This window comes from Pleurodeles waltl, chromosome 6 (assembly GCF_031143425.1).
Source record: "Pleurodeles waltl isolate 20211129_DDA chromosome 6, aPleWal1.hap1.20221129, whole genome shotgun sequence".
NCBI lineage: Eukaryota > Metazoa > Chordata > Amphibia > Caudata > Salamandridae > Pleurodeles > Pleurodeles waltl.
Genome location: NC_090445.1, coordinates 307343525 through 307359310, shown reverse-complemented (window position 1 = coordinate 307359310; position 15786 = coordinate 307343525).

The window sequence follows — 15786 nt, the reverse complement described above, 5'->3', positions numbered from 1 at the left end:
ACTTCCAGTAACATACAGGTATGTTGTCTGTGTGTTTGCATGTGTGGTATTTCAACACTGGATTGTCATCTATAGTGCTCCTGAGTTTGTACATCAGTGGTGGTGTAATGTGTCAATTTACCCATGTGTGTGTTGTGTGAGGTGACTGACTGCATGTAAGGTGCAGAGTTGTAATGTTTTCTCTCTTACATGTGTACTCTCTGCAGTTTGGATGCATCACAACACTCATGGACAGGGTAGCATTGTGCAATGTGTCCTGCATACTCCTCATGTCATTTCAGCTACTGACTGTGCACTGTTTATCTCTGAAATGTATACCTATTGCATGAGACATATATGCTCCTTATACTTTAGTTACTGTGCACATTGTCAACTTTAGCACACAAGAGGAGCCATGTACAGTGTTTGGTGATGCATTTCCTGCGACTGGTGCTGTAGAGGTGTTATCTGTCGTGCCCGTGTTCTTCAGCTATTGAGGGAAGGTTGCCTGAGGCCTGTGCCTCCTCTGACTGGGCCTCCATTCCACTAGCAGCCGAAGATGTAGAAGGCTCAGGTGTGATGTGGACATTGGAAGGGGCCTGCTGGTGGGTGGAGGCAGAACTCATGATGGTGGTGAGGTCCCTGACCACCCCTGCAATGGAGGCCATGGTAGCATTGTGGGCCTGCCACTGCTGCATGACATCCTGGTGGTATTCCTTTTGCAGCCTCTAGTTTTCCCCCATCATGGTTATGATCCGCCCCATCCTGTCCTGGAATAGTTAATATGCTTCCAGGACTTGAGAGATGGATTCCAGGTCAGATGCTTCCCTTGGGTGCCCAGTCCTCTGGCCCACACCCCCTGTCCCTATGTGCCGGTGCCCTGGAACGGTGTGCCCACTTCCAGTTTCACCAGGATCTTCATTGACTTGGGTGTGAGGGGTCAATTCAGGTCCCTGTACTGTGGGGCACACTATTGATTGACCAATCCTTGGGGCACAGGGTTGGGGACTAAGGGTTGGCAGGGTTGTTGTTGCCACAAGGGGGGAGTTGTTGTGGGAAGGGTGAGGCAGGGAGTGGTAGACTGACCAGGGGTCACAGATAGACCAGGTATTTGTCTCTGTCTAGACCTCCAGCTGCATTGTCCTCACTTGGGCCTTTATCCTGAGGAGGGCTGGCAGTCTCTGGTAACCTCTCTGTTGTTGCTGTGGCAGGGGTACCTGTTGATGGAGTGAGAGAGAGTTACATGTTGTATGTGTGTATGGTTGTCTGTTAGTCTGATGTATACAGTGGCTTGGCTTGATTCCCAGAAATGGCATTGTCAGGTGCAGCACTGCTAACAATGTTTGTGGATGGCGGATTGGGACATGTGTGCCACGTTCCTTGGGCTTGTTTGCATCAAGCCTGGTCGCTTTAGCTCAGTGGGTTGTTTGTGTTCCTGTGTGATGGTTCACATGACAGGTTTGCCCTGTTAGCTAATGGCCATTCTGGCTTGCTAGATATGTGTGAGGAAATGGCTGTACATTGCAGCATGGTGAAAAAATGGGAGGTGGTTATGTGTGTTGCAAAGTTGTTTGTCCTGCCTGTACCTGTTGTGCATGTAGTATACCTCTCTACTGTCATGGGCAGGATTGGTCCATTTCAGGGTAGTGTGTCTGGATTAGTGCCCATTTGGATTTGTGACAGTGCTGTGTCTGGGTTAGTTTCCCATTGTGTAATGCCATTGCATTGCTGTCATTGCCTTGTAGGGGACTTCAGTTGGGGCATCCAGTTGTTGTAACTAGTGTAATTGTCATGCATACAAGACGTGTGATGTGGCATCTACAATGCAGGTTTTGTGGTGATGGGCTAGTGCATTGTGGTAGTTGTAGTGATTGTTATTGGCAGTGCTATCCGTACATTTGGTAGGGAGTGTATAGGCATTGGGGATGGGTGCCGGGATGGCATGCGGGAGAGGTGCATTAGGTGAGTGTGTGGGAGTTGTAGTGTGAGAAGTTGTGATTTGGGTAGTGATTGAGTGGTGAGGAAGCATGCTGGACTCGCCAGAGTCCAGTTCTCCAGGTATTCCAGTCAGGCCCTCAGGATGCAGGATGTCCAAGATCCTCTCCTCCCATGATGTGAACTCTGACGGAGGAGGTGGGGACTCACCGCCAGTCTTCATTACCGCTAGCTGGTGCCTGGACGCCATGGAACACACCTACCCCCTAAGGGCGTTCCACTTCTTCCTGATGTCCTCTCTTGTGCATGGATGGGTGCCCAATGAGTTGACCTTGTCAATTATTCTCTGCCGTAGCTCCATTGTCCTGGCTATGGAGGTCTGCTGAACCTATGCTCCAAAGAGTTGTGGCGCAACCCTGAGGATTTCATCGAACATGATCTGCAAATCCTCATCGTTGAAGCGTGGGTGCTTTTGGTGTGACATGGTGATTGTGTTGGGGAGATGGTGTGTGTGGGAGTGCAATGTAAGGTGCTTGGTGGATATGGGCGTGTTTGGAAATAAGTGGTGGCATGTGGTTTGTGTTTAGGTGTGATGTGTGTATGGTGTTGGTGGTGCTGTGTGTAGTGGCTGTGAAGTATATGAGTGCCTATGGTATATATGTGCTTTAGGATCGAATTGTGGCTTCTCAGGGTCTGTGTAATTTGTTAGCTTTGCAAAGGATTGTGGGTTGTGTGGGGGTGTGTTATATAGTGCTGTGAGCAGGTGTGCGTGCTGTATGGATGTGTGTCCAGTGTGCGTATTCAAACTGTTCAATGTGATGTTTTCTGACATGGGTGTGTTCTGAGGGCGGGGGTTTGGTCCGCCAATGGTTTTCCTCCATGGAATGACCACTGTTTTGATTTGTGGGTCATAATCTGGTGGGTGGGAAGTTGTCGGTGTAGCGGTGCAGGTGCAACCACCTCTTTCCCACCCTCCTCTGTACTGGATGTTTCTGAAATGTGGCCGTTTTTGGTCAGAATAATTTGTAGACTCTTACTATGGCAGATGAGATACCGCCGCCGAGGCAGTCTTGCCAAAAGACCGCCAAACTCGTAATGAGGAGTTATATCTCTGTGAGAGTGTCTTTGGGTGTGGGAGTGAATGTGAGATAGTATTTCTGGATCTGAGGGTGGATGTTAGAGTGTGTCTGTGGATGTGACAGTGGATGTGTCAGTTTCTCTGCCCTTTTCTTAATAGCTATACCATAACTACAATAGCCTGCACACTGCATTTATAAGTGAGCACATGGGCTCTACAAGTGCATCTGTAACTCAGTGAGACTCAGAAGAATATCTATAATTTTTTTGACAGAAACCACCTGCCTTATCCTCTACCAACATAGCAGCTGAGTGCACAGTTTTGCATAGTAAAATTATACTTTGAGGACTGCCAAGCACCCTTTTTAATGGAAACTCTACCTCACAGTAAAAGTGCACATTGATATTCTGCATAAGAAGACCTGACCTTTGTTTTAAGTAGCACTTGTTTAGATAGGTGAGTAGGATCAGTCAGTATTTCTCTAAATATCTGAGAGAGTGTAGCAGTAAATATTTCAATGTTCCATCATCTATCTGAGTGAGGGTATGGGTCCCGTTATGGGTGTGCCAGCAGATGTTTAAGTAAATATGCTGCCCATATGGATATGTAACTGTGTGTGCAACTGGCTCCAATATCATTCAGAACAGAAATGGGGACTGCGTGTGTGCATGCATGTATGAACAGCTCTCTTATTGTATATCTGGATGTGTCAGTTGCTCTATCCTTTTTGGTATTATCTATATGAATTGTAGTATGTTGGAAAGTGAATTACTGGTAAGCGCAGGTACGTACCTATACCTAGTAATAGGCCATTATCCTCCACTTAGGTCCAATTAGGTCTCAGTAAATTAAACACAGCTCAACCCTTGGTAACTTGGCAACAAGCAACAAGGGTTAACTTAGGAGACAAGTGTGTAAATCATTTAAAAACCACAAAAGAGTAAATAAGAAAAACACAAAACAAAATAAAAATCCAACACCAATTAATAAAAATAGGGTATATTTTTCATTCTTAAAATGCAACCAAAATGGATAAAATTAGATAAGGGGAATCGGAGATATGAATATTTAAAGAATTACTGATTTGTAGTGCATAAAAAAGAAAAGCGCCAATCTGGTCATCTGGTTGCACCTCAACCGTTGTGAAGTCAAGGTTTAAGGCCGACCGCAAAGGAGCCCTGCTCGGCTACAGCAAGCTGCAGGCCTCGGTAAAAGTTTACCTTCGGACTCAGTCGTTTTCTTGAAGATTTTCTTCAGCGGAATGAAGTTGCCAGTCCGATCCGACCTACCTGGAGCCCTTCCTCGGATATGCATTGTGGGAGCCCTTTCGGACTTAGATGATTTTTCGAGATAAAAATCCTTCGACTGGGAATGATCTGATGTCCCTGAAGCCCCCTTCGGATACACTGCTCGGGAGGTCACCTCAACTTCCTACGTTCAGACTTAGGGCCTGATTTATACTTTTTTAGTGCTGCATTTGTGTTATTTTTCGATGCAAAACCGGCACAAACTTACAAAATATTATAGAATTTTGTAAGTTTGCATCAGAAAATGAAGCAAATGCGGCACCAAAAAAGTATAAATCAGGCCTTCAGTTTGTTTTTCCGAGATTTTTTTCAGCAGGATGAACCTGCAAGTAAGGCCGGGTCAAAAAAGTTCCAAAAAGTTCTCCAATCTTCTTCAAACTTCTGGTTCTTCTTCCAGAAGGTCTTTTTACGGTACTTTTGGAGTCTACAGCTCACCCGAAGGTTCCAGAAGCTCTGAGTTGCTACTTGAGGGTGCTGACTACAGCTCCCAGAATGCACTTGGCTCAAACTCCAAAACGGCCAATGGACAGTGGTCACCTGGTCAGTTACTTCAGGATCTGAGGCAGGGGACTCTGGTTAGCAATGTTTTACCTGTAGCAAACAGGGAGTCCCTCCATGAACCAGTTGACACCAGGCAACGTCCTTCTTGTGGTGAAGCCCAAGTGGGCAGTTGGTGCAGTCCTTCAGAGTGCAGTGTTCAGGTGCAGGTGAGGGGTCCAGCAGGTCAGTCCTTTTTCTCCTGATGTTCTTCCTTGTGATTTGGTAGGGATCTAAGATGTGGGTGCAGCTCAGCCATATTTATCCTTGCTCCGGGGTAAAAAACAGGGGAGTCCTGGTTCTCCAATCAAATGCAGAGTTCTTCTTTCTGTGATGACCACTTCCTGGGAAATGTGGCAAAAATCAATCCCAGGGGCCAACATTCTTTAAAGATCCATCCTGGCTCAAACTGATTTTTGGAGGTTACATCTAGTTGAGCCTGTAGGAAAGTAGCCTCTTTCTAGCTTGGTTACCCCACTTGTGGCCTGTTTGTCAGTGTGGTTGATTGTGACTACTGGGATCCTGCTAATCAGAATTCCAGTAGTTACACTGCCTCACTTAAATGAGGGCTATTGCATACTGGCAGCCCAGTATTTCACCCACAATTGGCATACTGGTGCCCCCTTATAAGTTCCTAGTATGGTACTTAGATACCCTGGGCACTGGGGTTCCAGGGGATCCCTATGGGCTGCAGCATTTCTTTTGCCACCCATAGGGAGCCCATACAAAGGCTTCTGCAGACTGCCAGTACAGCCTGCGTGAAAAGGCGCAAGCACCCTTTCACTGCTATTTACACTGCACCAGGTCACTTATAAGTCACCCCGATAGCAGGCCCTCCAGCCCTAAGGGCAGGGTGCAGAGTACCTGTGTGTGAGGGCACCCCCGCACTAGCAGAGGTGCTCCCATGATCTCTAGGACAATTTTAACTAATTTTGTGAGTGCAGGGACACCATGTTGCGCGTTTACTGGACATAGGTCACCACCTATGTCAAGCTACAAAAAAGTAACTCCGAACAAAGGCATGTTTGGTATCAAACATGTTGGAATCATACCCCAATGCTTTTGCAAGCATTGTATGATTCCATGCACTCTGGGAGCTCCTTAGAGGACCTCAGTATTGCTATTCCAGCCTTCTGAGGTTTTCCAGGCTGCCACCTCTCAGACAGGTTTCTGACCTCCTGTTACTTGAGCAGCTCAAGTCCAGGAAGGTAGAACAAAGGATTTCCTGTGGACACTTGGTGCCCTCCTTGCATAATCCAGTCAATGCCGGTTCAGGGACCCCCAGTCTCTGCTCTGGCATGAAACTGGACAAAGGAATGGGGAGTAACCACTCCACTGTCCATCACCACCCCAGGGGTGGTGCTCAGAGCTCCTTCAGAGGGTCCCTGGGATTTTCCATCTTAGATTCCAACTTGGCAGGGACCTCTGGGAGCATCTGAGTGGCCAGTGCCAGCAGGTGACATCAGAGCCCTCCCCTGATAGGTACTTACCTGTTTAGCTGACCAATCACCCTTTCAGGGCTATTTAGGGTCTCTCTCTTGGATGGTTCTTCAGATTCAGATTGCAAGACTCCAGCAGGAATCCTTTGCATCTTTTACTTCACCTTCTCACCAAATAAACTGCATCTGGATCCTCCAGGAGCTCTACAAACTGCAACAAAGAAGCAAAGATGACTTCTGCAACATTGCATCATCAGCTTCTGCCAGTAACTGCAACTGTTTCCCGGTTGTGCATCCTCAGAGGACAGCCTGTCTTAAGCTTGTACCAGAAGAATTAAGGAATTTCCCTTGGAATGAAGGAGTCACTCCCCTGCTTCAGCAGGCACCTCTCTGCTATGACGACCAGCTGCATGGGTCCCCTTTCCTGATGAATTTCATGGATCCTGCATCACAGGTGATAGACTGAAGTAGTCCTAACAGTCCTGACATCCCACAGTCCGCCTGTGCCTTCCCACGCAAGACAGTACCCCCATGCACTGCATATTTTGCAGTTGCCAAGGCTTGCTGGCATCCTTACACAAAGTTCTTCATGCACCGTGCAGCTCCTACCCCCAGCACTCTATGCACAGCTTCCTGCAAGGTTCTCCGGCGGTGTGGGATCCCTTGTTGTAGTGCTGCATGGGCCACCTTTTGCACCTTCTTTTTGCCCATGCTGTGGGTCTCCTGTGTGTGCTGCCTGGTCTTCTGTGGGTTGCTGAGAGCCACCTCTGATGACTCCCTCTCCTGGGTAGAGTCCACCAGGTCCCTCCTGCTCCCAGTAGTGACATTTTCCTCTAACCGCGAGGTTTTCATGTGCCAAGGCGATGCAAACCAGACTGCAATCATCCATCCCACATGGGACATGATCTTCACCAACCAGGAACCCACATCCGTCTTCTTGGGTACAGTATTGACTTGTTTTTAACCGGTGGTTCTTCTTTGCAGCTTCATCCAGGTTAGCAGGGGCTCCTGTTTTCCCTGGACTCTTCTGTGCTTCTGTGCTTCTTCCACACATGTTCAGGTCCAGGAATCCACTGTTGGTGTTTTGCTGTCTCTTCTGGTTCTTACAATATCTTCTCAGTTGTGTTCTTGTGTGTTCTAGGAGAGTTACTGTGATTTACTTATGCTTTTTTGGGCTCTGGAGTGGGTTATATTACTTAACTTTGATGTTTTCTAATACTCCCAGCACCCCTCTACACAATACACTTGCCTAGGTGGGAAACCGACATTCGCATTCCACTTTCTTAGTATTTGGTTTGTGTTCCCCCTAGGCCCATTTCTAACTATTGTGATTTTCACGAATTGCACTGTTTTCTAACAGTTTTTATTCCTATTTCTGCATACTAGTGTATATAATTTGTGTATTACTTACCTCCTAAGAGAGTATAGCCTCTATGGTACTTTTGGTATTTGAGTCACCAAAATAAAGCACCTTTATTTTTGTAACACTGAGGCCCTAATTACAACATTGGCGGTAAAAGGCGCTTACCGCCATGCAGAAGACCGCCAAAACACCGCTGCGGCCGCGGAATTCCGCCACAGCTATTATGACCCACATTTCGGAAACCGCCGAAATTCAGACACCCACACAATACCGCCACACCAAAGGTCAGTGATAAACTGGCGAAAACAAATCCTCCACCGTCACTCCAACAGAAATACGCCCATGCTATCACAACACACGAATCCACGCGGCGGTCTTTCAACCGCAGTATTCCATTGGCGGTACCCACCGCTGCGCTCAAAATACACACACATCTCCAAAACACTGCCACATTGGACAATTCAAAATACACACACCTGATACACATACAAATACCACTCCCACACACCAAACACAATATAAAACACACAACCACATCACCCACAAACCCCTATGACCATAATTCACGAACGAAGGCCAGATAGACAGAGAGCACAGCAACTGAGAACCTCACCACACAGAGGCACACAACACCATCACCCATACAACATTACACGCACAAAACACCACACACCACTACACATCACCCCACACATCAACACTTACACCACCCCACACATCACCGACACCACCCCATGTCACGCCAAAGACACCCCGGTTTTCCGAGGAGGAGCTCAGGGTCATGGTGGAGGAAATCCTACGGGTAGAGCCACAGCTATTTGGCTCACAGGTGCAGCACACATCCATAGCCAGGAAGATGGAGCTATGGCAAAGAATCGTGGAAAGGGTCAACGCTGTGGGACAGCATCCAAGAAATCGGGAGGACATCAGGAAGAGGTGGAACGACCTACGGGGGAAAGTGCGTTCTGTGGTCTCCAGGCACAACATCGCAGTACAGTGGACTGGCGGCGGACCCTCACCTCCTCCCCCACAACTAACAACATGGCAGGAGCAAGTCTTGACCATCATGCATCCATAGGGCCTTGGAGGAGTCGGTGGAGGAATGGACACTGGTAAGTCAAATCTTAACTATCATATCCCCCACCCTACCTGCATGCTATCACACCCCCCCACCCTCACCCCCTCCCCTATCACCCCAAATCCTCACTAATGTACTAATAACACAAACCACTCATCCCAACACCTAGCCCTGCATGACACAACAAAGCATGGACACCCCTCACTAAAGCATGCCCAATGCACATACTCATAACACCCCCTAACCATCATCACACAAGCCCCCACACAGGATTGCTAGCACTGGGGTACACGCTCACCCACCCATTGCACACCATGACACACACACATGCAATAATCATGCTCTTATACCCCTGCAGGACCACTACGGAACGTCACCACACCGGAGGGTCCAGACAACTCCACTCCACCCACAGAAGAGGCCCACAGTGACGACAGCAGCTCTGCCCTACTGGATCCTGATGACTAGACCGGACCATTGTGGGCCTCGGGAGAGTTGGTTCCCCTTGCACAGGCAGAGCCCAACACTGACCTTCCACCCTCTGGTAACACCAGCACAGCACCCACCCAGCTGGTCCATACCTCCGTACCCAGGACACGTCAATCAGCGGTGTGTCCACCACTACAGGGAACCCAGGATAACCCACCACCTCAACAACAACGGGGACCTGGGGGCAGTGGTGGTGGGCACACAGTCCAGGGGACGGAGGCACAGGAACACAGGGGAATTGGGAGGGCTGCTGTGCGACAGGGGCGGACAGACCAAGGGAACCCACTCTCCACAAGGCCCTCTCCTCCATCATGGGAGCATACCACCAGTCCTGGCCAAGTTTCAGGAGACCCAGCGCCTGCAGGAGGAGCAGTATTTGGGGTTCAGGGAGGAGCTCAGAACCATCAGCTCCGCCCTGGGCACCATCGTAGGGGTGCTGAAGGACATACAAAAAACCATGATGGACACCGTGGCACTCCAAGGGGCCCCTGACACTAGCATGGACTATGAACTGCCCATCACCTCCGCCAGCGCTAGTGGACAGGACGCCCCGCCACAGGACCACCACACCAGCACCCCACCCCCTGCAGACGGACAACCACCACGCAAGCGGGCCCTGTGAGATCCAGGAATAGTACAGAGCACGATGTCAAGACCCCCGCCAGGAAATGAGACCACCCTGAATATCCTCCCACTGTCCCACTTTGTTACCCTGTCCATACTTTAACTGCCCCAGCTCCACTTCCTATGCCCATATGGGCAGTGCACCTGTGTGACTGATGGACTGTACTCTGCCATAGATATTCCTCCACCGTCCCTCATCACCATATTACTACTCCCCTCCATTTTTGAGCACTGAAATAAACACCCTTGAACCACAAAACAATCTGGAGTCAGTCTGTGATTTGGTACATATGTATAATCAATGAAAGTGTCAACATGCGTTTCAAATTGTAAAGCCAACATACCTATGTCACACATCACAAGTCCTTGAAGGTTGCAAGTAGATGACACACGTTGGTAACCACACCTGTGAAACCGTAATGGACAGGTACAACTCAGTGACCAAATAATGCTATGAACTGACAGACAGGATAGAGTTAGCAGTGTGAAAGTGAATGTCATGATAAAAAGAAAACTGTTCTCACCTGTGTGTCACTGGAAATATTGCTGTATGACTGACTTACTGTTGTCTTTGTCTTCTTCCTCAGCGTCATCCTCATCACTGTCCACAGGCTCCACAGCTGCCACAACACCGCCATCTGGACCATCCTCCTGCAGAAAAGGCACCTGGCGTCGCAAAGCAAGATTGTGAAGCATCGAGCAGGCGATGATGGTCTGGCACACCTTCTTCGGTGAGTACAATAGGGAACCACCTGTCATATGCAGGCACCTGAACATGGTCTTCAGGAGGCCGAAGGTGCGTTCGATCACCATCGTAGTCCGCCCATGGGCCTCACTGTAGCGTTCCTCTGCCCTGGTCCTGGGATTCCTCACTGGGGTCAGTAGCCAGGACAGGTTCGGGTAACCAGAGTCCCCCAATAGCCACACACAGTGCCTCTGGAGTTGACCCTTCATATAAGGGATGCTGCTATTGCACAGGATGTAGGTGTCATGCACAGAGCCAGGGAACATAGCATTTACCTGGGAGATGTACTGTTCTGCCAAACATACCATCTGTACATTCATGGAATGATAACTCTTCCGGTTCCTGTACACCTGTTCACTCCTGTGGGGGGGACCAGAGCTACATGGGTGCCATCAATAGCACCAAATACGTCCCAGGGCATAGAAGTCATCTTTAACTGTAGCCAAATCCTCCACCTGAGGGAAAACGATGTAGCTCCTCACGTGTTTCAGCAGGGCAGACAACACTCTGGACAACACGTTGGAAAACATAGGCTGGGACATCCCTGATGCCATGGCCACTGTTGTCTGAAATGATCCACTTGCAAGAAAATGGAGCACTGACAGCACCTGCACTTAAGGTGGGATTCCTGTGGGATGGCGGATTGCTGACATCAGGTCTGGCTCGAACTGGGTACAAAGTTCCTGGATAGTGGCACGGTCAAACCTGTAGGTGATGAGTAAATGTCGCTCCTCCATTGTCAACAGGTCCACCAGCGGTCGGTACACCAGAGGATTCCGCTATCTTCTCAAATGTCCAAGCTGATGGTGCCTAGGAAGGACAACAGCGACCACAGAGTCAACAAAATCCTAGGTATGTACCCACAGATACACAGAACACGACAGCAAAGACAATTATCATCCTGTATGGGTGTCGAGTGTAAGCCTAGGTATGTGTGACGCAGTTGCAAATGAAGCCATGTGGGCCCCTGAAATGGCGGCTGCCTGACCTCTAAACTGGGACAATGGGATGTGAGGTAACTGCGCTGGCGTTGTACACCATCGCGGTAGACGGTCGAAGACCGCAGCGCAATTCAGCATTGGTTAACATTGGACCTTATGGGTCCCAGGAGCCAATGACGAAGTGCGCCGGCGGTGATGATACTCACCGCCGCGGACGTGACTGCCGCGGACGTGACCGCCATTTTCTCTCTGTTCAATCACTTGATACCTGATCTTCGACAGGAGAGGATCTACACTGCAAGTGCTGCTGTGACCTCGGTCTGGAAGAGACAATGGCTGCTGCATCTGGGGAAAGGGCCCTTGCCTTCCCTGCTCAGGAGTTGGAGAAGCTCATGGACGGGGTCCTCCCCCAGTATACGCTACTCTACGGTCCTCCAGACCAACAGGTAAGTACACAGGGAGCACGTTGTATGGGCTATGCCTGGGTGGAGAGTGCTGGTTGTAAGAGGGAAGGGGGTAGAGTGCAGTGAACATGAGGGACTGTGAATGCATGTGCCACATGGCAAGGGCAGGGATGTGGGCCACTCACTTCGACGGTGTTCTTGCTAATGACTTCTCTTCTTCCCCTGTGCATGTCATGTAGGTCAGCGCCCACCAGAAGAAGGACATTTGGCGTGCCATCGCCAAGGACGTCCGGACCCTGGGGGTCCACCAGAGACGGGGCACCCACTGCCGGAAAAGATGGGAGGACATTCGCCACTGGAGCAAGAAGACGGCGGAGGCTCAGCTGGGAATGGCCTCCCAACGTGAGAGGGGTGCCCGTCGCCCCATGACCCCCCCTGATGTTCCGGATCCTGGCGGTGGCCTACCCTGAGTTGGATGGGCGCTTGAGGGCATCACAGCAGACACAAGGGGGTGAGTACACCCTGATTCTGGGGACTTTGCGCGCAGTTGAGGGGTCTGGGTGTGGGAGGAGGACTGTGGGTTTCCCTAGGCCAGAGCGACTTCCATAGGCTAGGCCCCTCCGTAATGCAGGCCATGTGGAACTCCACCCCACTGCAGTAGAGTGACAAGTACATGTATACATGCCCCTGTGGCATCCATGTGTGCAGATGTCCACAAAGCACCGCTGCACAGGGCAGAGAACCACTGAACAGATCAGAGACCGCCATGGCAAAGCACCGCTGAACAAGGGAACACCGACATATCAAGCATCGTTATCACATGTACAGCTGGGACTGTGACGGAAAAGGAACCGTCACAGGGAGCCTAATGCAGTGTAGGCACCATTCCCCCTCCAGAAGAAGTGGAGACTGTTATCCACTTGAGAGACTGTGGCTTTGCACTCCCCAGGATTGAACAGTGGGCAAACCACCCACTGTAGAGACTTGAGAGACTGTGGCTTTGCACTCCCCAGGATTGAACAGTGGGCAACCCACCCACTGTAGAGACTTGAGAGATTTTGGCTTTGCACTCCCCAGGACTGAACAGTGGGCAACCCACCCACTGAGAGACTGTGGCTTTGCACTCCCCAGGATTGAACAGTAGGCAAACCACCCACTGTAGAGACTTGAGAGACTGTGACTTTGCACTCCCCAGTATTGAACAGTGGGCAAACCACCCACTGCAGAGACTTGAGGGACTGTGGCTTTGCACTACCCGGGATTGAACAGTGGGCAAACCACCCACTGTAGAGACTTGAGAGACTGTGGCTTTGCACTCCCCAGGATTGAACAGTGGGCAACCCACCCACTGTAGAGACTTGAGAGACTGTGGCTTTGCACTCCCCAGGATACGTCAATGGGCATGGAGCCCCGTCGTGGATCTGGCGTGGTGCTGTAATCTGGCTGAGGTGTCCCCCCCTTCCCTTCCCCCTGAGGTGCCTGTTGTATTTCGATCTGATGCCCCAGCAGTGTTCTCTCCGTTTGTGGACAGGTATCTATTGTGGGCCTCGCCCATGCATTTTTGGACCGGTGGTGCACGGACATTGATATGTGCATACCTGCACTGCTTCTCGTAATGTATATACTTTTGAATGTGTATATATATCTGTATATATTTGGTACCTGTATTTTGATAAATTACAATTTTGGAACTGATTTCATTTGGTCTTTGCATTTTTCCGGGGGGGTTGTGGGTTGTTACTGTGATGTTTTCACATGCATTGGTGTGTGTGTTGTAATGTGTGAGGATGAGGGTGGGGGTGGGGGTGTTGCGTGTGTCCCCCCCTGACTTTTGCCTCCCCCCTCCCCTATGTCGTAGGTGCAGTACTCATCGTTGTCGTTGTCGCTGCCGTTGATGGTGTTCGTGAAGGAGCAGGAAGACAAGGACAGGTAGGATTTGTAATTCCGGCTCCATGATGCCCTCCTTCCTCGTGGAGTTTGTTCAGGTGAGCGTTTTCCCATTGAAAAAGCTGTTTCCGCCGTGTTTTTATCCACGGTGAATCCGCCCCGGAAAAGGTGGCGGATTGGCCTGTTGTAATACTGTGGGCGGTACATTGTCTCCCGCCTGTCTGTTGGCGGTGACCGCCACGCTGCTTGTCTGTACCGCCGTGGCGGTCGGAGTGTTAAAGTGGCTGTCTATGTTGGCAGTTTCTGCCACGGTCATAAATCCCTTTTTTTGTCCGCCGGCCTGTTTGCGGTATTACCGCACCGTTAACACCGACCGCCAGGGTTGTAATAAGGGCCTGAGTGTTGACTACAGTGGTATTGCATGAGCTTTGCATGTCTCCTAGATAAGCCTTGGCTGCTCATCCACAGGTACCTCTAGAGAGCCTGGCTTCTTGACACTGTCTACACTACACTAATAAGTGTTACCTGGACCTGTAAAAGGTGTAAGTACCATAGGTACCCACCACACCAGGCCAGCCTCTTACATACACTCACTCGTAGCACATACAAATTAGAACGAAACCCAATGCGGCCATGCATCAACACGTACACACACGCGCACACACACACATACACACACCCAACCTATTCACAGGATCATACAGCCTGCAAGCATTGCAGAGAAAGGTGCCCACTGAGTGTAGGATTAGGAAAATAACGAATTACTAAACTTGTTAAAGGATGTGGCAACTAGACATGTCTGCATGCAATCTAATGCACAGGTGAGACAGGAGAGCACAGCCCATTCCACAATGTTTGTGCACAGGAAATCAACTGTCACTAGCAAGGGTTGTGTATTAGAGCTCTGCTTAGGAGACAGAATAGTAACACCAGACTGTGCTCATGCAGGAATATGCAAAAGAGAAAATGTAGAGTAGACACAAGGTGATACTTTCCCACAGAGAGTGGAAGTTGGAGGACATAGCACATGCACAGTGATAAAGATGCACAGACAAGTTAAGAATCACAAGAGACAATGCTAGGAGCACGCACTCAGAGAGGAAGTGCAAAGCAGATGTGCCTGGATAGTAAACATGGGTTGGAGTAGAAAATTCAAGACATAGAGATGGGCATAAGAGAGCTGGGCGCACTGGGTCAATGTGTGCCTATGGGAATTTCCCTGCTCTTCCTGAGAATAGAGTCTCAGCAGAAATCAGAGAGCAGCCTACACAGTCGGAAAGTTACCTTAAACTAGTGGGCATGCAGCGCATAGATGCCATTGGTGTGCTCTCCTAGTGCTTTAATGCATGCAATCTGGATTCTCAAATATGCAAACAGTTGCACAGAGGCAAGACATAAGATACCATCATCAGACCTACATGCACACACTCCCAATTGCCATGGATATCCCCACAAAGTATGAGAGACTGAAAAGAATACACAGAGACAGCAGACGCACAATCTAGCCTGCCCGCTCACATCACAATACTGTGCAAACAAATGGGTGGCATCCCAGATCCTGGTGTACCTACACTCTTCAACATACCTTAAAGAACTGAAGGGAAAAGAGATCTAGCTCAACCCATAGTCCCCCTGAAGGGCAAAGACACCACGGGCCAGATGTAGCAAAGGATTGCGAGTCGCAAACGGCTCGCATCGCTATTTACGACCCTGCAAAATCCAAAATGGGATGTAAAAATCCCATTTCTGATCACCAAATAGCGATGCGACCCATTACCAACTCGCAAAATTTTGCAAACCGCAATCAGGAAGTCGCAAATTGCGAGTCACAAACCGTATGCAAAAGCCAGTCGGAAATTGCGACTAGTCACAAAAAGCCCGTTTTGCACACCCATATTACTACTGATTCAGAGCAGGTGGTAACCAGAAGCAAAGTAGAAAAGGAGACCCAGAAGGCATCTGGGCTACTCAAAATGGCTG